General features: G+C 38.4%; 1 protein-coding gene across 2 annotated transcripts in view; it reads left to right on the top strand.

Moving 5' to 3' along the window:
- The window catches only part of LOC5575383, a 77,375-nt gene that overhangs the window by 46,335 nt on the left and 11,303 nt on the right, over positions 1 to 19,737 (top strand). The window lies entirely within an intron of this gene.

Raw genomic sequence — 19,737 nt, 5'->3', positions numbered from 1 at the left:
CGTACTTGCCGCACGATAACGAATGCAAAAATGGCAACTTAGGCGAAGAAAGCTCTCAGTTAATAACTGTGGAAATGCTCATAAGAACACTAAGCTGAGAAGCAGGCTCTGTCCCAGTGAGGACGTTAATGCCAAGAAGAAGAAGAACCAGACAAGCAAATGTTCAGAAGACACAAAAACGCTATCTCTTTTATTTTTCTAGTTATTATTGTGCTCTGCAAGATAAATCCACGTAATGCGATTATCTGAAAATGTCGATATTCCGTCGCAGTGATAATGAAAATCACCAAATGTTTCAGATTTAGCAAATTTGAAACATTTGTGTCCTTTTTTTTTTTTTTACTTAACTCGTTTATTTGGAAGGCTCAGGTGCCGTAGGGCATAACAGAGCCGAAATCTTTTCTTTTTTTACATTGTTTACATTTTATTTATTTTAAAAACTATGTTAGTATAGGGAAGTTTTAAGGTTAGTGAATACATTTATACAACAGGAAAGGAAAGGATTTTTCGGGATTTCTTAAGCTAGATTTCTATGTTCATGGGACAGGATATCCAGATCTGTAACGAAACTAAACAGAAACGGTTTGTGGGAGACACGACGAGAAGAGGACAATTTGAAGGGGAAAACAAAAGGCAGGGAACAAACGACAATCAAACACGGATATTGATACGCTTCAAGAACAGGTAAATAAAATTCATATATTCCAAATCAAGGCCCGCCAACACTTCCCTAACAGGTTTCTGCTGTCTTCCTCGGATCCGGAGAGTTTCAGTCAGATCAGATCTGATGCTACGATGCTCACCGCAGCCCCATACAACATGTTCAATATCCTGGTAAGCCACGCCGCAAACACAGAGATTGCTTTCTGAGAGCCCAATACGGTGGGTATGCGCGCTTAACGAATAGTGATTGGACATAAGCCGACACATGACACGAATGAAATCACGGCTCATGCCCAACCCCTTAAACCATGGTTTTTTCGACACCTGTGGAAATATGGAATGCAGCCATCTACCCATTTCTCCGTCTCTCCATTTCTGTTGCCAGCTGATCAAGGTCTCCCGACGGGCCAATGCAAAAAATTCATCGAAGGCGATTTGACGCTCGTAAACATCGCCTTCTTTAGCGCCTACCTTAGCCAGATAGTCCGCTTTCTCATTGCCCGGAATGGAGCAATGGGAAGGGACCCAAGCTAGGGTAATAGTGTAAGAGCGATTTGACAAAGCACTCAATGCTTGGCGTATTCTATTCAGGAAGTACGCTGAGTGCTTCACCGGCTTCATTGATCGAACAGCCTCCAGAGAGCTTAGACTGTCGGAAAAAATGAAGAAGTGCTCGGGTGGGAGAGAACTGATGTACTCTAAGGTGTAATGTATAGCTGCTAGCTCAGCAACATATACAGAACATGGCTTTTGAAGCATGAAGGAGGCGCTATGAAAAACGTTGAAAACACCGAAACCAGTGATGTCATCCATTTTTGACCCATCAGTGAAGAACTGTCGGTTCTCGCTGACATGCCCGAATTTACTTGCAAACATGGGAGGGATAAACTTTGAACGAAAGTGATCTGGTATACCATGGATATCTTGCTTCATGGACAAATCAAATACTACAGTGGAACAGTCGAAGTCTAGGAAGTTGTCACGATTGGTGTTAACCGAAGATGGGCTGACCTCCAGCGTCATGTACCAGTAGTACACACTCATGAAACGAGTTTGAGGATTATGTTCAAGCAGCTTTTCGAAGTTTTCAATAACCAATGGATTTAGAACCTCACAACGGATGAGGAACCTGAGTGTTAACTCCGCGAAACGATCTGTCAGGGGCTGTACTCCTGCAAGTACCTCTAAACTCATTGTGTGAGTCGAGTTCATGCAGCCTAGCGCGATGCGAAGACAACGGTACTGAATCCGCTGTATCTTCAGCATATGTGTTTTCGCCGCGGATTGAAAACAAAAGCTACCATACTCTAAGACCGACAAGATGGTTGTTTGGTACAGCTTGATCAGATCTTCCGGATGGGCTCCCCACCATGTTCCGGTTATAGTTCGCATGAAGTTGATTCGTTTTTGGCATTTCTGTGTCAGATACGCAATGTGTTTCCCCCAGGTGTATTTGGCGTCGAACCAGACCCCGAGATATTTAGAAGACATGCTATGAGTGATTGTCTTACCCATGAGTGTAAGCGGAAACTTGGCAGGTTTGTGTTTCTTTGAAAAGACAACCATCTCAGTTTTCTCCGCAGAGAATTCGATACCCAGCTTTAAGGCCCAAGTGGACAAATTGTCCAGAGTATCTTGTAAGGGTCCTTGTAGTTCAGTTGCTGTTGATCCTGTGACAGAAACAACACAGTCGTCTGCAAGCTGTCTCAACGAGCAATTTTCCATGAGACAGTCATCAATGTCTCTCACATAAAAATTATAAAGAAGGGGACTCAGACATGATCCCTGGGGGAGACCCATGTAGCTAATTCGTGAAACTGACAAGTTTCCATGAGTAAAACTCATATGCTTCTCGGACAACAAATTGTACAAAAAATTGTTCAAAATTGATGAAAGGCCACTTGCGTGAAGTTTGTCGGAAAGGACATCAACACAAACTGAGTCAAAAGCACCCTTAATATCCAAAAACACTGAACCCATCTGCTCCTTTTGGGCAAAGGCAAGTTGAATTTCTGAAGAAAGCAGCGCAAGACAGTCGTTCGTTCCTTTGGCTTTGCGAAAACCAAACTGCGTATCTGACAGCATGCCATTCGATTCAACCCATTTATCCAGTCGAAAGAGAATCATCTTCTCTAACAACTTGCGAATACACGACAACATCGCAATTGGACGGTACGAATTATAGTTCGACGCTGGTTTCCCGGGTTTTTGAATGGCTATTACTCTCACCTGCCTCCAGTCATCCGGAACAATGTTACACTCCAGAAAGTGATTAAACAAGTTCAATAGGCGCCTCTTTGCGACGTCAGGGAGGCCCTTAAGCAAATTGAACTTGATTCGATCCATTCCTGGAGCGGAATTGTTACATGAAAGGAGAGCAAGTGAGAATTCAACCATCGAAAACGGTCTATCCATGGCGTCCCTATCCACCGGAATATCTCGACGCACGCGATCAACAGGAACGGAATCCGGACAAACTTTCTTAGCAAAATCGATAATCCACCGAGGAGAGCTCTCTCGATCCTCATTAACTGACGATGTATTACGCATTCTTCTTCCGACGGTCCAAAGCGTTCTTAACGAGGTCTCACGCGATAATCCTTCCACAAAATGACGCCAATAACCGCTTTTCTTCGCTTTAACCAAGCTTTTGAACTTGCGTTCAAGGGAAGAATAGCGCTCATAGTTGTCAATTGAACCGCGTTTCCGAAAGTCTTTAAACGCAGCGGATTTCTCGCGATAGAGTTCCTTACACTCGTCATCCCACCACGGATTGGGAGGCTTCTTACGAACCGACGGACTTGGCACAGGACGGTGTTGTGCTTGAAGCGCGCTGTTGAGAATCAACTCGGATAAAAATCGATACTCTTCCAACGGAGGAAGTACTTCTACCGCTTGTTCTCCATCAATGATCGTTTCCGCGTATTTTCCCCAGTCAATGTGTTTCGTGAGGTCGTAGGCGAGATCGATGGATGGAGACTGTTGTGTTCCATTGGAAATTGAAACTACGATCGGCAAGTGATCGCTACCATGGGGATCCTGGATTACCCTCCATGAACAATCCAGCGATAACGAGCTTGAACATATTGAGAGGTCTAAACGGCTATCCCTAGGACTTCCATCTTGAGCTGGAGGTGCCACTCGTGTAACTTCCCCAGTGTTGAGAATTGTCATATTGAAGTCGTCGCAGAGGTCATATATCAACGTTGATCTGTGGTCGTCATACAGTTCCCCCCAGCCTGTTCCGTGGGAGTTGAAATCCCCAATGAACAACCGTGGTTCAGGCATAACTGAGCAGATGTGAGAGAGATCTCTGCGAGATATCGCCGATCTCGGAGGAAGATATATGGAGGCGACACTGAGGCTTTTGCCTCGGATAGTCACCTGACATGCAACGACTTCAATGCCTGACATCGGCGGCAGATCGACTCTGTAGAACGAGTGATGCTTTCTGATCCCCAAAAGCACTCCTCCATATGAGTCGGATCGATCCAGGCGAATAATATTAAAATCATGGAAAGGAAGGGTCACATCAGGTGTTAGCCATGTTTCTGATAACGCAAAAACATCGCACTGTAAATTATTAACTAAAAATTTAAAACTATCTAATTTAGGCATAATACTACGACAGTTCCAGTGTAGAACAGAAATCATATCTTCGACCTCTGTGGATAATTTATCCATCAAAAGATATGATCGTTGCAAGGAGGGGCATTCTAGAAGCCAGCTGCTTCAAAAGAGGAGTCACACATGGAAGCAATCCTTTGACAATGTTCTTCACTGGGTCGGAAGCATTGAAGAAGTTAAGGATGATATCCATTATGCCAGAAAGCGTAAACATAGGAACGCCCTGAGGTTGTCCTAGGGGCTCCGAATGCGAGCTTTCTTTTGGCTGAGCAGTCTGAAATTTTGGAATATTTGGGATTTTAGATTTTCCCGGTAGCGGCGGAAAGTCTCTTTCCTCTTGGAGTTTGAATCCAGGAGGCGAAAGCTTTGAGACTTTCGCGACAGGCTTAGTATTTTTCATGGTTGGTGGGTCATCACTGCTAGGCAGATTCCGAGGCTTTTTTGTGGGTCTCTGGAGTCTCACACGCTTCCTCGATGAACCCTTGAAAACGAAGGAAATTCCTTCACCAACCTCAGAGTCAGAGCCCTGATCATCAAGAGACAGAGAAGAGTAGATATTTTGTGATTCAGCAGACGGAGCAGCCTTTTTCAACATCTCGGCAAAACTACGCCGAGAGCGCTGCTCTAAAGATCGTCGCTGATGTTGCTGCCGGCGTACGTACGTTGGGCAGTTTTCGAGGGCATGTGGTGGACTTTCGTTGCAATAAACGCATTTTGGCGGTATACTACATGCACCATCCACATGTCTCTCTCCGCAAGAAGCACAGCGAGGTTTATTGCAGCAATACTGGGCAGTATGGCCCAGCTGCTTGCAATTGGTGCAATTCATTACCTTCGGTACGTACAGCCGCACAGGTAAACGAAGTTTGCCGATTACTAGAAAATTCGGCAAAGCAGATCCGGAAAAGGTCACACAGAAGGAGTCTGAATGCGAATAGATCTTCTTATCTCCCACCAGGGATACGGAATGCAATTGCTTGCATTCCAGTATGGGGACAGATGGGAGAGAAGGGTTTTTGAAGCGACCACAACCCTGCATCAATTCTTCGCAGGTCATACTGCCTTCGGTGACCACTCCCGCAATCTCAACCCGATGGCTCGGTAGATAAGTTTGGTACTCACGAGTAAAGAGCTCACAGGCCACAATCTCATTGGCCTGTTTACGGTCACTGACGGTGACGCGCAGCTTACCAGAACCCACTGTGTCAATGGCGACAACGGAAGAGAATCGCTTAGTCAGATCCTTACTGATCTGAATAGTGTTCAACCGTTTGCCTTTGGATCGAAAGAAAACAACAAAAGGCCCATCAGAGTCGGGCGGGTAGGCCTTGAGGCGGGGGGACGTCGGAGATGATAGATTATTTGTGTCCATTTGAGACACATCAGATTGAGGGGACACACATGGATTGGGCATAGAGGTGTTTGTGTTTTGTTGGTTCAACACATTCGAAGACTCAGTGAGGGGATACGACGTTCCCCCGCCATCATCATCTACACCCATTGCGGTAGCTTAACACCGCAAAGGGGCGCACGAATAACTTAAACTAACACTAGCCACAGAAATGGAAATTGAATCAAACTGAAAAAACACACATACAAAGGGGAATGGGAAGAGGGAAAACTTTCACACACAGTAAAAACTAATCAAAAGAGACGTGAAGAGGAGAAGAACAACGAGAGGTACTTATCTTTTACTCTATCCACGCAGACGTCGTCGTCGATGATGCTGTAACCGATGGGCGTCTACGCTTGGGGAGAGGTAGCAAATGGCGGACGACCGTTCGCTGGCGCGTCTCCGCTGTCGCACACTACAGACGATGATCACTGCGTTGCACTCAGGTAGCACACGGGACGAGGTACGGGCTGTCCTCGACGGTACACGTGATCCGAAGAACCGCTCACTGGTACTTGTGGATGTGTGGTTGGTCTCTCACTCTCTCTGCTCTTACGCTATACACACACTATAGCCGATGAACACACTGCACTGCACACAGGTAGCACACGGGACGGGGTGCAGGCTGCTTTCAACGATGCACGTGATCGGAAAAATCCACGCGTTGGCGAAAACGTTTAACAGTTTTGCGCAAAACTCGATTTAACGGCAACACAATGGCTTCGCCGAAAGTGTTCCGCTTCCAAGCCGAACTAAGGCTTTTCACTGCAATAAACACACTTTGCACTAACTAACAACCAAATATTTGGGAAGAACGGGGGTGAACCCGGACACACGAGAACTATCGACTGTCTCGCACGGTAGCTCAACAAGGAATGATTTGTGTCCTTGAAGAACGAAAAAATCCAAGCCTACTTGAATTTAGACGTTGCGATTGAATTGCGTGCATATCTTCTGCGCTTTACCGCCGCCGCTGGATGTGGATTTAATATAAGCGCCGCAATAATCTATTCCACTTAATTTCGGACCGTGGACCAGAGATCGCAGCAAGCTGCGTGCGCAAGTGGACTTATTTCAAACCAGCTCACACTGTAGCCGTAGCTCAAAAAACGAGATCAAAATTGTTTGACCTACACAGCCTAAAATATGTTGTAAATTAAGTTTATTATCATGCACATATTCAAGTATTTTAGTTGACATTTGAATGTATGTTCATTGGTGTTTACATGATGCTGTAACAACGCACGAATTTGATTTATTTTAACAGTAGACCTCAGTTTACACTACATTGTAATTTAAATATATTTTTCTGTGTAGAAAACGTGATTTTTGTACTGTTGTGTCTTCGGGAAAGTTTTTCCATGCAATATTTACTGTTTTATGAAAGTGTCAATGTGGTAATTAATCCACCTATAAGTGGGAACGAAATTTTATTATTCGTACTCATGAATTTGAAAATAATCTATATTCGGGAAAGTTGTAGGTAATATTTTAAAAAACTGAATCTTGATGTTAACATTTCTTTAAAAACAAACCTTGATATTGACAATGCTCTTGAAACTTTAACAAATTCCATTGTTGAAGCCAAGAGCATTGCAATTCCAAAATGTGAAGTAAAATTTGAATCCGTGATTATAGACGATGATCTTAAACTCTTGATCCATCTTAAAAACGTGAGGAGAAGGCAATTGCAACGCACTCTCGATCCTGCTATGGAAATTATATGGCAGGATTTGCAAAAAGAAATCAAAAAATGTTTTTCATAATTAAGAAACAAAAATTTTGAAAATAAAATTTCTCAATTGGACCCTGGCTCTAAGTCCTCTTGGAAATTATCTAAAATTGTGGTAAAAACCTCAGAAACCAATACCGGCATTAAAAGAGCAAAACAAATTATTACTAACTAATTGCGAAGAAGCTCAAAAACTTGCTATGCAGTTCGAAAGCGCGCACAATTTTAATTTAGGACTTACTAGTCCAATAGAAAATCAAGTTACTCAGGACTTCGAAAATATTCTCAATCAAGAGAATATTTTCGAAAATTTCTGGGAGACTGATTCGGAAGACGTGAGAACTATTATTAAAAAATTAAACATATGAAAGCTCCTGGCGATGATGGAATTTACTACATCCTCATCAAGAAACTTCCAGAAAGTAGCTTTTATTTAACAAATGTTTTCAATTAGCATATTTTCCTGACAAAAGGAAAAATGCTAAGGTTGTACCAATTTTAAAACCAGATTAAAATCCTGCAGAAGCTTCTAATTATCGTCCAATCAGCATCCAATTTGCTTTCCTCCATCAGTAAACTTTTTGAAAAGGTCATTTTGAACAGAATGATGGCCCACATCAACGAATTTTTTTTTTTCCAATGAACAGTTTGGATTCCGCCATGGACATTCGACCACCCATCAACTTTTACGTGTAACAAATTTGATTCGTTCCGACAAATCTGAAGGCTATTCTACTGGTCTTGCTCTTCTAAACATAGAAAAAGCATTCGACAGTGTTTGGCATTAAAGTTTGATCGTAAAATTAAAAAACCTTAATTTTCCAACATTCATTGTTAGAATAATTCAAACTTATCTGTCAAATCGCACACTTCAGGTTAATTATCAGAACTCCAGGTCTGAAAGACTTCCTGTAAGAGCTGGTGTGGTGTCCTCAAGGCAGAATTTTGGGACCAATATTATACAATATTTTCACATCTGACTTACCTGAGTTACCTCAGGGATGTCGAAAATCTTTGTTTGCGGATGACACAGGCCTCTCCGCCAAAGGACGAAGCCTGCGTGTCATCTGTAGTCGATTGCAAAAAAGTTTGGATATTTTTTCTTCATACTTGCAAAAATGGAAGATTTCTCCTAATGCTTCCAAAACTCAACTAATAATATTCCCACATAAATCAAAAGCTCTTTATTTGAAACCTTCAAGTAGACATGTTGTCACGATGAGAGGGGTTCCAATAAATTGGTCAGATGAAGTTAAGTATCTAGGGCTCATACTAGATAAGAATTAAACTTTCAAAAATCACATTGAGGGCATTCAAGCCAAATGTAATAAATATGTAAAATGTCTCTATCCCCTTTTTAATAGAAAATCAAAACTTTGTCTTAAGAACAAGCTTTCGATATTCAAAAATATGTTATGCCAGCCATGTTGTATGCTGTACCAATATGGATTAGCTGTTGTAATACCAGGAAGAAAGCTCTGCAGAGAATTCAAAATAAAATTTTGAAAATGATTCTGAAGCTTCCTTCCTGGTATAGTACCAATGAGTTACATAGAATATCCAATGTTGAAACATTGGAACAAATGTCAAATAAAATAATTAATAAATTCAGGCAAAAATTGTTACAATCTTCTACTGCCACGATAAATGCGTTATATGTTTAGGTTAAGTAAATTGAAAACGAGTTTTTTTTTCCTCTTATAAGCAGGTGAAATCAACTCTCCTGTAACAAATCTGAACTGCTACGGCAAATGAAATGTAATATGCTGTTAACAAAATGTTAATAAAATCTTAAATTTGTTTTACCAAATTAGGATGATAGTGTTGTTTAATAACACAGAACACCTAGATATAAGAAATGAATGTGATGTTTGGAATGATACTAATAAAGGAATTAAGAAAAATGAATTCCTAAATTATGAATTTTGTACATTATTTTTTTGTCACATTTTTAATTTTTTTGACTTAAGCCAATTTGACGTCATAAAAGTCAAAGAAATTTAAATTTTAGTTCAATTTCTATTAAGCATCATAATATAATACATGAGGTATATATTAAATGATAAAAGACATAGAAATCTCAAAAAAGTTTTTGGTAGTTTTGGCCGCCTCTTCATATATAGCCCGACCATTGTGCGTAGACCAGAGATCGCAGCAAGCCGCGCGCGCGAGTGGACGTGTTTCAAACCAGCTGAAAAAACGAGATCGAAATTTTTTCACCAATAGAAAACATGATTTTTGTACTATAGTGTCTTCGGGAATGTTTTTCCACGAAATATTTACTATTTGTCAATTTGGTGATTTACCCACCTAAAAGTGAGAACGAAATTTTATTTTTCGTATTTATGGATTTAAAAATAAACTTTTTTCGGGAAAGTTGTAGGTAATATTAAAAAAACAACTTTGCTGAAGACACCGCATGCATCTTTTGATTTGCATGTACATTTGTGGAGTTTTTTGTGGATCGCCCCTTAAAATCATTTTTTTTTCATCAAAACTTGGATAGAGTATTTTATACATTTTTCAATTCTAGTGCTATTTGATACTTGCAAAAACGCATATTTTTCTTGAAAAGTAAATTTTTTATCTCCCATACTTTTCGAATTATTAAAGGTTTTATATATAATTTTGCACATTTTTGACACTGAAAATCATTAGGTTATGCACATTTCCGCAGTCTGAATCATGCTCATCCAATGCAATGGTGTGAAACTAATACTAAGAAATGCAGAGAAAGCCTTTTTTAGCCTGACGGGAAAAACAAAACCTGGAAAAATGTTTACTTACATGCAGGTGACGTTAGAAAGGTGAACGACGAAAAGAGTGCAGGATATTTTGTCTGTTTGTCTGTGATAAACCCGTCTAAACAGATTATTCCGATCTGTTGTTGATTGATTACATTGTTGATTCGATTGCATAAGATTCGATACAGGGCTGCCAGATATTCAAGTTAAGCATATATAGGGTATAGTGAATAAGTGTAAATTATATATGCATGTAAGTAAACATTTTTCTGGCTTTCTTTTGACCGTCAGACTAAGTGTTTTTTTTCTGCAGTATTAAACCACTGAATGAGCATGTTTCATACTGCGGAAATGTGCGCAACCTAATGATTTTTAGTGTCAAAAAGGTGTAAAATTTTGTATAAAACATTCAATAACTCGAAAAGTACGAGAGATAAACAGATGCTCTTTTCAAGAAAGTTATGCGTTTTTGTTGCAAGTAACAAATAACACTAGAACAATTGAGAATTATACAAAATCATCCATCATTATGATGAACCTGGCGAGTTTTAGGGGCGATCCACGAAAAACTCTACAAATGTACATGAAAATCAAAAGATGTGCATACGGTGTCTTCAGCAAAGTTGTTTTTTTAATATTACCTACAACTTTCCCAAAAAAAGTTTATTTTTAGATTCATAAATATGAGAAATTAAATTTCGTTCTCACTTTTAGGTGGATTAATCAGCAAATTCACACTTTCATAAAATATCAATGGGTTACATACATGGCCTGATTCGCTACTCACCGCATAGTAACGTACATGCGTTAGTGTCTATGCACGACAAATTGCTAAAAGGTAACGCGAAAAATGTTTTTATGGCGCAATGTATCTAACGAACTATTTCTCATACTTGTGAACTTTTTTCGAAACAATATTTAGTACCAGTTGTACGTAATAATAATGGTGATAGTAGTCATAGCCTATCAAATATTTTTTTCGATTAAGGTGAAGATAAATCGAAGCCAAACCTCACTTTTTTTAATAGCACAAATCTGGAGAACCAATCACCCGTTTGAGCTGAAAACTTTATCGATTAGTCACTAGCTAATGGTGACCAATCGATTAAGTTTTCAGCTCAAACGGGTGTTTGGTTCTCCAGATTTGTTCTATTAAAAAAATGGGGTTTGGCTTCGATTCATCTTCACCTTAATGCTTTCATTTACGAGAAATTTGAAGTTAGATGCCTTTCCCCATATAAAATAAAACGAGAAAACTTCTACTGATAAACTGTGAGCAAAAGCAAAGCAGGTAATCCATTGTTTTATGGATAAATTTTCCCGAAAACAGTAGTACAAAAATAATGTTTTCAAGATCAAAACAATTTCGATCAAGTTTTTTCAGTGACGGCTACAGTGTGCAACTGTCATGATTTTTATCGTTTTCTCGTGTCAGTGGCGCAACCAAGGGGAGGTTTTGAGGGTCAAACACCCCCCCCCCCTTCCAGCGCACAAAATTTTTATAATTATCAAATATATTTTTGAAATTAAACACTGAAATCCACACACACGTGTGGATAAATTATGGGTGAAATTATGAAAAAAAATTCCACGTGCTCGGCTGGGATTTGAACCCAGGACTGTTGTATGCTTGACGAGCGCTTTACCAACTAAGCTACGGAGCCAACTGAGTTGGTTACAAGTTTAGAATTCAAATCCCCACAGACCACGCAGGAGCTTCTTCATAACCCACAACCATCCATCTCATGTAACTAAACACGCACGCATAGCGAGTGCGATTTATTTAGTGTTGAAACTGTTTGCCTATCATACCTACATCGCTTTCACAACAACTGCGGAAGAGTAAAGATGTGGGAAGGCTATCAACGTGTCGTTCTCACTCAAGTGATGACATGACTACTACAGAGAGGCAGTAACACTCTAATATAAATTGACGCTGAGTTCAAATCCCCGCCGAGCACGTGTAATTTTTTTTTTCATAATTTCACCCATAATTTATCCATCTTTACCACGCGTAATGAGTTGATTAATTTAATAACCATGCGGATTGGATTACCAAACAGCTCAATATAAGCGTCAATTTGTATTTTTTTTTATAAATATGCTACAGGTTTATGAAGAGAAGTTTGTCAAACAAACATGCAGATATGTATGCCTATCGAGACCGTTTAAAAAGTTGATTGATGCAAAATTCGATGGAAAAAAAAAATCCTTGGAAAGATTAAGGGAGATGATAGTTCCGTTACTAAGCTAAAAAATCATAAATTTTTGTGTTTAATCTGATAGTGCCTAAATATCTTCAATGCTGATTTGACTTCGACAAACTGCTACTGTATGTGCGTGCATCACACTGTAGATTGAAAAACCTCTGGAACAAAAATGTGGATTTGAATAAAAAAAACAATAAAACAGAATATTGTAGTCCCGTAGAACCAAGACATATGTAGAATCTAAGACAATGTTTGTAAAGAACAAAATGTTTTTTGGAACCCGAAGGTTTTTCCATACAGAACAAACGCATTTCGGAGAACTTTTCGAAAAATTCACCAGGTACAATAGGTTCCCTTTGAGTAGCGTTGTAAATTTATATAAAAAATAAATACCCAGGGTGGTTTAGAAAAGCCTAAGTTTGCATATGGTGTTACGTTTTTTCTTTAACGTTAATCTAGCAATATTTTAAAATTTTTCTGCTCGAAATCTTTTAAATCCGTTTTTTCAAAAACACATAATCTTCAAGTCCACAAAAACCCCCCCTAGAGCCAAAGCCTGGTTACGCTACTGCCTCGTGTTATTTTAATTCGGCTCAAAAAATTGTAAATTGGCTAAAACCAAATAATTTTAATAAAACTAACATTTATACAATTACAATAACACCCGATTCTGTTTTTGCACGGGGGATGCGTACCGTGCAAATAAAGTTTTCAGTTCAAAATTTCAAAAACCGTGTAACACCATTTCTCAACGTTTCATGCAAAAATAAGATTTTGGCAAAAAATTTTGTATGGAAACTTTTTTTGCACGGCCGTGTAAAAAAAAATCCGTGCAAAAACAGAATCGGGTGTACATTGTAGTTTCAACCTTGTTGAAATGTATTGTGAAATTGTGTGCTTTGTGAAAAACTTACACGGTGTAATATCATTACGGCTAGTGGAAGTAAACATCCAAATTTGTACTTGTACTTCGAATCGAATTGTGCTAAAAGTGAACATTAGTCAAATCATAATTCTAGAAAAAGCGGAGAAAAGTTATATAGTTCCTTTTATTGTTGCAAACACAATAAAAAAAATGCCATTCAAATGGCATATGGTAATGGCAGGTGATAAAAAGGAAGTCGCCATTGTCCACTTTTTGGATTGCATTTAGCTGCAGTCCACTTTTTGGATTGCGTTTAGGTCCGATAATAACTGTGCAAAATTCCAGCTCGATTAGTGATACTATATTTTAGCGCAAGCCGTTCAAAGTTTGTCTATGCCAATAACTTTTTTCGGATTACTTTGCGGTCTTCGACAATGTTGTTCATCGTAATAATATCCATCGAGCTCTGTGTTCAGAATTTTTATAGAGGACAACTTCTGGCGATTTTTCTTTGCAAAAGTAAGTTTTCTCATAGTAAATCCCATACAAACTTTGAACGGCTGGCGTTAATATATAGTTTTACCGATTGAGCTGAAATTTTGTCCAGTTCTTATGGGATCCAAATGCAATCCAAAAAATGGACTGGAGCGAGAATCTTAAATGTACATCATATCTAAATTGAAATTTTCGAAACGAAAACCACATGCTACAAAAGCAAAGTCTGAGCACCTCTATGGGAACGCATGGTAGCTCATGATTCAAGAATAGAAGATAACCCGACTAAGGGTACATAACAAAATTATATCAGCACATATTATTATGTTACAAGTTTTTTTTTTTTCAAACATAGGTTGTTACAAAATTGATGCAGGATGTTGTTAAAATAACTAAAATTATTACAGAAAGTGTATGAATATCACATTAACATAACAAAATGTGTTTTAATTCTATCAAAAACATATCAAACCAAGATATAATGTTTTATACGAAGTATCAAAATAGTTATACTGTCTAATATTCGCGGTAACTCATTCAGTTAGAAGCTTTTTGATAAATTATATGACAATTCAAACAAACATGATTCTTGGTGCAATTGACTGAAAAATATATAATTTGATGTAAAACAAGCAATTTAAAATTGGACTTTTCGCAACGAGTTAATCTTCAATCACCTACATTATTAAAAAAATAAATGATGATCATAACATTCTGTGAACGCTTTGGTAGTTTGAAGATCCAAGAGGTTTTTTTTCCTTCCTCTCAAATGAAACAAAGTAACTCATTTTTATCTTCATTTAGTTAACCTTCCAGTCGTCGCGCGGTTTGCCACCGTCAGAACCACTACGCTGGTGTTGTGAACGAAAGGCGAGTTTTTTTTCAACAGTGTTGTACAAAATACAACAGCGCGACGACTGAAGTGTTAATATTTATCAAAAGGTTACATGATCTGATCAACAACAATATTGATTTAGATTTGTTGTAAATGTTAAAATAATGAAGATTTTTTTTTGTTGGGAAGGTTAAGCCACTGCATCCATTGGATTGAACTTTTCTGGCATGTCCCTTTTTACTATTCGCATCATTGAAGGAACTAAAACTGTTTACCATAAATCAAGTGAACAGCTTAATCACTTTGACGCGTCTTTTCCCAGTCAGGCAAAATAGAGTTAATAAAACCCACAACCTTACTGGGATTTGCAGTCCAAATTTCACTTGGTGGTAAATAACCCCCGTTTAGAAATTTGGATCTGCGCTTGTATAATGCACTACAACTGCAGAGCAGGTGTTCCGAGGTTTCGCGTTCCATATTACAGAAACGACAGATATCATTCTGAACCTGACCAATATTCTTCAAATGATATCTACTCGGACTGTGTCCAGTTAATAGGCCAGTGTATATACAAAGAACTCTCTTGTTGAGCTCTAAGAGTCTTTTCGTGATAGTTTCATTTGGAACTAAAAATCTTTTAGATTGATTACACCTTGTGATGACCAACCAATTGGTCCTCACCCTTTGTCGTTCCCAGCTTTTTAGTTCCATATTTAGTGCACAGTACGATATGCCAATAATGAAGAATGGTGATCAAGGAAACACAATAAAATATATTTCGCTTTGTAAATCAAAAACTCAAGTTGAATGAGTTGGATACAACATTATTATATCAAATAAAAGAAGAGAAAAAGTTTCAAATATTGTATATTATTGAAATGCATACGTGTGTATTGAATTTTGTTATAAAGTTATTAAAATGAACAAAAAATATATTCAAGAGAAATAAAACACATTACGTTATATTTTTGTTTAAATGTGTTCTGTGGATAACGAAGCCTAACAAATTTATATAATAATATGATAAGCATATCACATTCTGATAACAACTCAGTGCGCATCGTACCTTCGTGCTGTGCGTACACGAATTCTCTCTGCTCTTGGAAGTTTTCTTAAAAACTACCTAAAGCAATAAAACAGTACTTTTCAGTGCTACACAAACAGTACTTTTCAGTGCTAAAATTAAAAACGGTTCTTTTCAGTGCTACTTAAACAGTACTTTTCAGTACTAATTTTTCTACTATTGATCCCTTTACGATCCTTGTTTGGACCCGTGCCTTCGATTTTTCGTTGGACCCGTTGGCGAAAGCTAGCGGTGGTAATCCTTCTTGGACACCGTCTTGGGAAAAAACCTTTCGAAGGTCACGTCTTCTTTCGTTTATTAATTAAACATGGTATCAACAACAAACAAAAGGAAGGGTGAATCTCTGAATTCACTACTTCCTTCCAAAAAAGTGGGTTTTAAAACTGTCACTACACGTGGCAAGAATGGAAGAAAGGACGCTTCCCCGGAATGCGAAGTTTCTTCCAAGGGTGAAATGAATAATTGTATCGAAATGAGCAATCAGTTTGATGCTCTAGACAAATTTTCCGAACACCAAATTGAAGCAGCCTCTAGCCCAGGCTCTTTGATTCAAGTGAGGAAGCAAAGAGTGCCGCCTATCGTGGTCAGTTGTTCCGAATTTGGGGGATTTAGGCAGGAGATCTTGAACTCCATTAGGGGAATCAAGGTTTCCTTCCAAATCGCAAAGAAAGGAGACTGTCGCGTTTTGCCGGAAACTCTTAAAGATCGTGAACTTCTTCTCAAATATCTTGAAGAGAAGAAGCACAAATTTTTTACTTATGACGACAAAACTGAACGTTTGTTCAAAGTTGTCTTGAAAGGTCTCTCAAGTGACTATAAATCACCTGAAGAGATCAAAAATGGAATAAATGATTTACTTGGATTTTCCCCAGTCCAAGTAATCATTATGAAAAAGAGAACCCAATCTGGCATTGTTCGGAAAGGGCTTTCTCAAGAATTTTATTTAGTTCACTTTAACAAAAAAGAACTAAATAATATTAAAGCTTTAGAAAAAGCAAAACTTTTGTTTGATGTCCGTGTGACATGGGAACATTTCCAGAAACCTGGAGGAAATTACCAGAACCCCACTCAGTGCCGTCGGTGCCAAAAGTGGGGTCATGGTACAAAAAATTGTCGCATGGATGCTAAATGCATGATTTGCGGAGGTTCTTCTCATGCCAAAGACGTCTGTCCAGTGAAGGAAGATACCACCAAATTCATATGTTGTAATTGCGGGGCTAACCATAAGTCCAATTTTTGGAATTGTCCTTCACGCAAAAGGGTCATTGAGGCTCGTGCCAGGCAGATGAAAGATAATATCCGTTACGATAACGGTCGTTTCCGGAATTTGCCTGGTAGAGTATCGAACAATGCTCATTTTTCAGTTAACGATCGCTTGATCATGAATCATACCCATCAGGAAGATCATAATCATGCTCATTCACAAACTAATTTTAATCCGTCGGGTAGCCGTTCGAATCTTTCAATTTCGAATGTATCTACCCACGGTAAATCCTTTGCTGATATCGTAGCAGGAAATTCGAACTCCTCCCCTGTTCGATCCATGGGTACCCATTCTACTTGTTTCAAATCAAATGGAAAAAACCCTACCGCCACAGGTAACTCCGCTTCTTCGTCTACCGGAAATTCCAATGGGAAATCACATGACATGTCTGCCTCTGATTTTAATTTTCTAACTGAACAATTGAATCTAATGATTGATGCAATGTTCAAAGCCACCACTATGACTGAAGCAGTCCAAGTAGGTGTAAAATTTACAAATCAAATTGTTATTGGATTACGTTTTTCTAATGGATCCAAATAATAATTTAAATATTTTAAATTGGAATGCTCGTTCTCTGAATGGTAAAGAGGACGAGCTGTTTAATTGTCTTACGGTTAAGGTGAAGATAAATCGAAGCCAAACTTAAAATTTTCAAGAGCACAAATCTGGAGAATCGAACACCCGTTTAAGCTGAAAACTTAATCGATTGGTCACCACCAGCTAGTGACCAAACGATTAAGTTTTCAGCTCAAACGGATGTTTGGTTCATCAAATTTGTGCTCTTGAAAATTTGAGGTTTGGCTTCGATGCATCTTCACCTTAATAACGTGCATATAGCAGTTATTACCGAAACGTATTTAAAACCTGGAACTAAACTCAAAAGAGATCCTAACTTTTTTGTTTATCGTAATGATCGACTTGATGGGGCATGTGGGGGAGTTGCAATCATCATTCATAGGCGTATAAAACATCAACTGTTTTCATCATTTGAAACTAAAGTTTTTGAAACTTTAGGTGTTTCTGTTGAAACACAGTTTGGTAAATATACTTTCATAGCTGCCTATTTGCCTTTTCAATGCTCTGGGCAGCAAGTTAATTTGCTCCAAACTGACTTGCGTAAATTGACTCGCAATAAGTCAAAATTTTTTGTCATTGGTGACTTTAATGCCAAACATCGGTCATGGAATAATTCTCAAAGTAATTCCAACGGCAGAATTTTATTTGATGAGTGCTCTTCAGGATATTTCTCAATTCAATACCCTGATAGCCCCACATGTTTTTCCTCTTCTAGAAATCCATCTACGATTGATTTGGTCTTAACCGACTCTAGTCATCTTTGTAGCCAACTGATTACTCATGCTGATTTTGATTCTGATCATGTCCCTGTTACATTTCAAATATCCCAAGAAGCGATTCTCAATCCTATCAGCTCGACTTTCAATTATTTACGAGCCGACTGGAATATATATAAAACGTATGTTGACTCTAATCTTGATGTTAACATTCCTTTAGAAACTAAACTTGATATTGACAATGCTCTTGAAACTTTAACAAATTCCATTGTTGAAGCCCGGAGCATTGCAATTCCAAAATGTGAAGTAAAATTTGAATCCGTGATTATAGACGATGATCTTAAACTCTTGATCCGTCTTAAAAACGTGAGGAGAAGGCAATTTCAACGCACTCGCGATCCTGCTATGAAAATTATATGGCAGGATTTGCAGAAAGAAATCAAGAAACGTTTTGCTCAATTAAGAAACAAAAATTTTGAAAATAAAATTTCTCAATTGGACCCTGGCTCTAAGCCCTTTTGGAAATTATCTAAAATCTTGAAAAAACCTCAGAAGCCAATACCGGCATTGAAAGAGGAAAACAAATTATTACTAACTAATTGCGAAAAAGCTCAAAAACTTGCTATGCAGTTTGAAAGTGCGCACAATTTTAATTTAGGACTTACTAGTCCAATTGAAAATCAAGTTACTCAGGAGTTCGAAAATATTTTCAATCAAGAGAACGTTTTCGAAAATGCCTGGGAGACTGATTTGGAAGAAGTGAGAACTATTATTAAAAAATTCAAAAACATGAAAGCTCCTGGTGATGATGGAATTTTCTACATCCTCATCAAGAAACTTCCAGAAAGTAGCTTATCATTTTTAGTTGATATATTTAACAAATGTTTTCAATTAGCATATTTTCCTGACAAATGGAAAAATGCTAAGGTTGTTCCAATTTTAAAACCAGACAAAAATCCTGCAGAAGCTTCTAGCTATCGTCCAATCAGTTTGCTTTCCTCCATCAGTAAACTTTTTGAAAAGGTTATTTTGAACAGAATGATGGCCCACATCAACGAAAATTCAATTTTTGCCAATGAACAGTTCGGATTCCGCCATGGACATTCGACCACTCATCAACTTTTACGTGTAACAAATTTGATCCGTTCCAACAAATCTGAAGGCTATTCTACTGGTCTTGCTCTTCTAGACATAGAAAAAGCATTCGACAGTGTTTGGCATGAAGGTTTGATTGTAAAATTAAAAAACTTTAATTTTCCAACATACATTGTTAGAATAATTCAAAGTTATCTGTCAAATCGTACACTTCAGGTTAATTATCAGAACTCTAGATCTGAAAGACTTCCTGTAAGAGCTGGTGTTCCTCAAGGCAGCATTTTGGGACCAATATTATACAATATTTTCACATCTGACTTACCTGAGTTACCTCAGGGATGTCAAAAATCTTTGTTTGCGGATGACACAGGCCTCTCCGCCAAAGGACGAAGCCTGCGTGTCATCTGTAGTCGATTGCAAAAAAGTTTGGATATTTTT

Source organism: Aedes aegypti, chromosome 3 (assembly GCF_002204515.2).
Source record: "Aedes aegypti strain LVP_AGWG chromosome 3, AaegL5.0 Primary Assembly, whole genome shotgun sequence".
Taxonomy (NCBI): Eukaryota; Metazoa; Arthropoda; class Insecta; order Diptera; family Culicidae; genus Aedes; species Aedes aegypti.
This window is presented reverse-complemented; position numbering and strand designations above follow the sequence as displayed.